Here is a 7,056-nt window from a genome sequence, read left to right as displayed (position 1 = left end):
GGGCGGGAGTGAAGGTGGGACCTGATTGTCGCTTTCTGGACCGGCTGGAGGCGGCGACTGGGAAGGAATCGGCTTCTTGGAGGGGCAAGTGCGGGGGCGCGGGAGGGATGCCCTCGGGTGAGGAAGGCCCGCAGAGGCGAGGCCGGAGAGGCTGGTTGTTGTGTTGTTATGTGGGTGTGTGTGTGTGGGAATATGGGTCACGTATGTGGGTGACCAGGATTATGTCTGTGTATCAGAAATTCACCTACAAGGCTCATGTTAGGCATCTTTCTGGAGCATATTTGAAGGTTGACAGGAGAAAAAAGTAATCTATTGTATGATAAACAACATAAAATGGGCTTTTATGTTAAAATAGACGTATGTTGAATATGGACTAAAATGCTAACTTAGCATGCTTTTAAAGAAAGAAGGAAGGTTGCAAAATAATTTATTGTTATGAGACGCTTGATTTTATCAGCCCTGGACCCAAATCCAGAGACTTGCTTTCTTATGTACATTTAATGAAACTGCTAAAATATTTGAGTTTAGGGCCACCTGGGTATCTCAGTTGGTTAAGGGTTGGACTTCAGCTCAGGTAACCAACCATCTCCCAGGGGGGTCTCCGCGCTGACGGCTCAGAGCCTGGAGCCTGCTTGGAATTGTGCGTCTCCCTCCCTTTCTCCTCCCCTCCCCCCGCTTGCACTCTGTCTCTTTCTGTCTCTCAAAAAACAAATGTTTAAAAAAACATATTTGGGTTTAAATCTCCTACCTATTTGTTTTCTGTTTATTCCACCTGTTCACTATCTTAACCTTTCCAAAGAGTACATGTTAGTTATTTTGTGTAATGTTCTTCAATTTGGGTTTACCTGCTTTATTTCCTCATCATTTATACATTTTAGGGAGGAACACCCCATAAGTGATGCTAGGCTGTTATCAGTTTATGCTGTCTGGAGAGACACAAGGTCGGTATGTTCCATTACGTGTGATGTTAACTTTTATTACTTAGTTTGAATACTGTCCATGACTTTCTCCACTGTAGAGTTAACTGAGTTTGTTGCATTTATCAATCAATAAATAAAAGGAAGTCAACTGGCAAAGGAGTCTGGCAAATGTTATTTGCCGACTCCCAGTCCCAGCATTAGAGAAACCTATAGAAGTTTCATTGTGGGGCTGAAAAACGTTAGGTTAATAACTAGCACATGATCATCTCGGGTATTTCCTTCACCCTTTTTAATTTTTTTCTTTTCCAATAGTGCGATCCGCCCTGGTCACCAGAACCAAGCGCTCCAGAAGTGTGCCCTGGGTCGGCGGCTTGTGCCCTTCTGTCACTGCTGCGAGGGACAGCCGCCTGTGTGCTGGTGGGCAGGCTGGCCATCAGCTGCTCTGAAATCTGGGGTGACGGTGGGGGGGGTGCACCGGCGGGCAGGACTTGCCCTGTGCTGTGTGAGGCCCAGCTGTAGGTGCTGACCGGCGCCTCCTTTTCATGTTGGATTTCTGGTTTCCTGGACCCGTGTCTTCTTTTTTTCTTGGTTTAGTCCCTCCCTTCGCACCTTGAGAAAGATTATTTGGAGTAAAAATTTGGGGTCCTTACAAGTCTAAAACCATCTACCTCTTTTGGGTGATAGCTTAATTCGGTTTGAAATTTTAGGTTAGATATAGTTTTCTCTTAGAATTCTGAGAGAATTATACCAAACGTAACAGGTTTTTATCTTAAAGCATGATGACAGTTTAATTTGTGTTCTGTTGTTCTTTCTCTTTGGAAGCATTTAACATCTTTTCTTCACACCTAGTTCTCTGAAATTTCACAAAGGTGTGCTTTGGTATGGGTCCTTTTTGTTTATTATACACTGTCCTCAGTGGACTTCTTTATTTTGAAGAATCATGACCTGTATTTCTAGGAAGCTTATATTCATCCTCTGAAATTTTCCTCCATTCAGTTTGCTTCTCTCTCTCTTTCTGGAAGTCTTTTTAGCTGGATATTGAAATTCCTGATTTTTACCTGTTATCTTTCTCATCTTTTATTACCTTATTATTTTTTCTTTTCTTTTCCCTACAACTGAGTGATTTCCACAACTGTTCCTGATATCTATTAAGTGTTTAACACTAACTATCTTATTTTTAATTTCAAGAGCAATTTTTATAGTACCTGTTGTTTCTTTAATATAATATCTTATCTCTCTGTGCTATTGTGAGGGTTTTAAGTGGGTTTTGTTTTTGTTTTTGCTTTTTGTCTTTTTCCGTCCCTTAGAGGTGTCCATTTCCTTGGAAGTTTTTTTTTTCATTGTTTTCATCTGTCTTTCATATTACTAGATTACATTAACATATTATTAGGTTTTCCCTAATTTACTGATTAATGGCTATCCATTCATCTTTTCTTAATAATGCACAAAAAAAGATGACTGTGGTATTTATATAAATAGTGAGGACTTTTCAACTTGTGAGCTTCATTATAGAACTATTCATCAAGAATTCAGGCATTACTGGGGTGCCTAGGCGACCAACTTTGGCTCAGGTCATGACCTCATGGTTCATGGGTTCAGACCCCACTTTGGGCTCTGTGTTGACGGCTCAGAGCCTAGAGCCTGCTTGGGATTCTGTGTCCTCCCTCTCTCTCTGCCCCTCTCCTGCTCATGTTCTGTCTCTGTCTCTCTGTCTCTCAAAAAAAATTTGTTTTTAATTTTAATTTAAAAAATTCAGACATTCCTTTGTCAGCCCCAAAATGTTAGTGTTACAGGTTTTCTCCTGGGCTGTTTCATTTCTCCAGAAGAGCCTTCTCATCTCTTGACTACTGGAATTTTGGGGGGCACCAGTAATGAGGTCCCACCATTTATTTAGTCCTCCTGGTTTTAGTTCGGTGCCTTTCCCTGCCATCTGCTTTTCTTCATATCCTTGTGTCTGAAGCTTCTCTGATTCAATTTCTCTACAGAATAAATATTCTATTCTTTGCCAAGGTGGTATTGTAGAATATTAGTTATCTATTTCAGGAAACGAGTCACCCCACAGCTTGGCAGCTTAAAATAACACACTTGTTATCCCAAACAGCTTCTGAAGGTCACAAAGCAGGAAGCAGCCATGCCAGGTGATTCTGGCTCGTGGTCTCTCGTGAAGCTGCAGTCCAGCTGCTGGCCAGGCTTGACTGTGGTTGGAACCTCTGCTTCCTCGGTAAATGGCGCACTCACACGGCTTTGGGTAGCTCCTTGCGAGCTGTTGTCACAAAGCTTCACCTCCCTGTTACCTGGGCTTCTCCACAGGACTGCCTGAGGGTCCTAGAAGCCGGCTTACTGGCTTCTCTCCCAAGTGAGTGATACAACAAAGAGGGAACCACAGAGTCAGCCACAGCACCTTTTATAACCTCGATTCAGAGGTCACATCCTATCACTTCCACCACAGTCTGTTAATCAGAAGCATCACTAAGTCCATCCACACACGAGATGGGGCCGAGGTGTGTATAAAAAAATGTGTGGACACAGTTCGAAAATACCACAGGTAATCGCTTGGCTTGAGGGCGGGGGGTGATGAGTTTCAAGCTACTTACGAATCCTTTTTTTTCATTTCGTGCTTCATCACCACCTTTTGAGGCATTTGGTTCCTCCAATCCATGAACTATCGTGATGATGTGTTTAATAGCTTATTTTTCATCAGCATTATTTTCTGCAGGCACTTTTATTTGAGCATCTTGGTTCTGCTTCCGGTTAAGTCTTCTGTCTGCTTGCCATCTTTGAAAAATATCTTGACACATCTCATCAACTGTAGCAATTCTTTTTTCTTGTGAGTTTTATATTGTCCCACCTTCCAATTTACATAACTTTAATGAAGTTTCTGGAGGAAGCAAAAATAAATGCACGTGTCAGCCCACTATCTGTAGTGCACTCTGTCCTCTCTGTGTGTTTGTCCCTCTGGTTACTGTACCCTCTGTGTGGTCATCTAAACAGATTCTTTATTACCTCACTCATTCTATTTGTTACCTACTCATTTTGTGATCTCTTAATTTTTCTGATTTCCGAGTTACAGAAGGTCAATTTTAAAACATTCAAGGGTGCCTGGGTGGCTCAGTCGGTTAAGCCCACAACTCTTGATTTCAGCTCGGGTCATGATCTCATGGTCATGAGTTCGAGTCCCACATCAGGCTCTGGGCTCATAGCATGGAACTTGCTTTGGAATCTCTTCTCCCTCTCTCTGCCCCTTCTTCTCTCTCTTTCAAAAATAAATAAATGTTAAAAAAAAAAAATGGAGGGACACCTGGGTGGCTCACTTGGTTAAGCACCCAACTTCAGCTCATGATCTCACTGTTTGTGGGTTTGAGCCCCACGTTGGGCTCTGTGCTGATGGCTCAGAGCCTAGAGCCTACTAAGGATTCTGTGTCTCCCTTTCTCTCTGCCCTTCCCCCATTCATGCTGTCTCTCTGCCTCAAAATAAATAAAACATTTAAAATTTTTTTAATTTTTAAAAAAATTAGGGGCCTTTGGATATTAGCACTTGGAATTCCTTTCATATTGGGTGATTCTTCGGGGCCTAAAACTGAATAGTCTACCCATAATGGCAAATGTTGAAATTTTATTAATAATACTGGAAAAAATTGTGATGATGATGACTACAATAATAGTTTTGCATACTTACTACATAGTAGACAGTGTTTTAAGCAATTTTTCTATGTTCATTTTTAATGCTCATTCTTTGTACTCCATTTTATTTTAAAAACTTTTAATATAAGCTCTATACCCAATATGGGGCTTGAACTCACAACCCCAGGATCAAGAGTCACATTCTCTACTGACTGAGCCAGTCAGGGGTCCTTCTTTGTACTCCATTTTAGAAGAAATCTTGGAAGTTAACAAACAGAGAGAGGCAACTGAACAACTTATTAATCAAATTGTATGTCTCTCCAAGAAAATATAGAAGAAAAAGGCAATAAATGTGAGTAAATTGGAAAGACATAGCCTCAAGTTCAGACATTGCTGCTTCAAGACAATGCCTATATCAATATGACTCCATTGGAAAGAGCTGAAAGCTTAATTTAGACTTGCCATATCATGAAGGCATCCATGTAAGCAAGAAATGCTGTGAATCTGGTAAGCATATTATAACTATCCTATCTTGTAGTAACATCTATTAGTCAAAACAAGGATTCACAAATAAACCTTGCCAAATACCTGAGAATACACAGTGGAGATACAAATACACTATGAACTTTCTCCTCAGGGGGTCTTATATTCACATGCCTCATCTTATTAGTTACTACAGAAATAATGCAGCAAAACAAACCTGTACATGTAAGGCTATTGGAAAACCCTTAGACAGTTGTTCAAACTAACTGAATATGAGAAAACTCAAACTGTGGAAACTCAGTGACTGTAACAAGTTTGTAGAACTGTTTTGCCAGAGGCACAACTTTATAGAACATGAGAAAAGTTAAACCTTATGAATGTGAGAAAGCTTTCATTCAGATGCTAAATCGCATAAGTCACAGAGAATTTCTATTGGAAAGAAATCATATTCATGCAAGAAATGTGGGAAAGCTGTTAACTACAAATCAGATATCACTGACCATGAGAAAATCCATATGGAAGAGAAACTCGCTCAATGTAATGAATGTGGAAAGACCTCAACCAGTAGCAATACCTCACGCTGCTCACTCCAGAGAGAAATCCTACAAATGTAAGGCATGTGCAAAATTCTTCAATCAGAAAGAAAATCTCACTGTGCATCAGAAAATTTATACTAGAGAGAAACCAATTGGATGTAATGACTGCGAGAAAGCTTTTATTCAGAAGTCAAGCCTCATTAAACACCAGAAAATGCATACTAGAGAAAAATTCTATCTATGTAAAGAATGTGGGAAAACCTTCAGCCACAGACCAAATCTCACAAAGTATGAGCAAATTCATATTGGAGAGAAACCTTTTAAATGTAATGAACAGTCATTAGCCAGAAGCAATACCTCATTAAACATCATCATATTCATACACGAGAGAAACTGTTGAGTGTAATAAATGTGGAAAATCCTCTCAAATCACATCACCTGTTGTACATGTGGGAATCCACACAGGTGATAAGCTTTATGAGTGGAAGGTATGTGGGAAAGCCTTCTCTCAAAGCCCTCTCTTACTGTGCATGTGAGAAGTCATACAGGTGGAAAACCCTATGGATGTAATCAGGGTGGGAGAGCCTTCTCTCAGTTCTCTGCTCTTGCTTCACACGTTTGAACACATGTGGGCGAGAAGCCTGATCAGTGTAGCTAGCAGTTGTGGAAAAGCATCTAGCCAGAAGTCACACCGCATTACGCATCAGAAAATTCAGACTCGGGAATAATAGGAATGCCTTGAATCTAGCAAAGACTTCAGTAGGAATTTACACCTCCTACACATCAGAGAATTCACTGTGGGGTGAAACATTATGAAAGCAGGAAAGCCTTTAGCAGGAGCTCAAAATATCTGCGCTATCAGAACATTGTTATGAGGAGAAACCTTAATATAATGAAAAGCCCAGTCCAACAAAATTTTCCACAAACATCATGGATTGTGCTGAACCTTTGGAAACATTCCCATTAAAGTCAGAGACAACCCAGGGATGCGTGATATCAACCACTACAAGTCAGCATGATCCCAGAGGCCAGAGGCAATGCGATAAAATGAAGAGGTATAAGGATTAAAAGGGAATAAGTATTATTGAAGCTTGAAAAGATGTGAGTTCTGTGTGTGCAATCTTTCATTTATGCATGTGAGAGGGTTTTCTTTTTTTTTTAAATATTTTTACATTGTAGTACTTGTTTTGCTTGTTGGGGGTGTTTGCTTATTTAATACATTCCATCAGGGACAGAAATTACATGCTAGTTTTTTTTCCCCATAGGAAGTGTGTCTTAGGTTTTTCCCTTATTATTTTCTTTTTCCTCTTCTTTTTTTGGTGGTGGGGGTGGTTATGTTTAAATGAAGTTGCTTTTACAGCACCAAAGACTTAATCATCCATTTCCTATATATAAGGTAGCTACTTTTTTGCATGGACCTCAAGTATACTGTAGTATAGAGGTGGAATTTAAGGAAAGGTATTAAGCAGGCTGTGTTTTAGCTTATGGGCAAGTAA

This window comes from Suricata suricatta, chromosome 16 (genome assembly GCF_006229205.1).
Source record: "Suricata suricatta isolate VVHF042 chromosome 16, meerkat_22Aug2017_6uvM2_HiC, whole genome shotgun sequence".
NCBI lineage: Eukaryota > Metazoa > Chordata > Mammalia > Carnivora > Herpestidae > Suricata > Suricata suricatta.
This window is presented reverse-complemented; position numbering follows the sequence as displayed.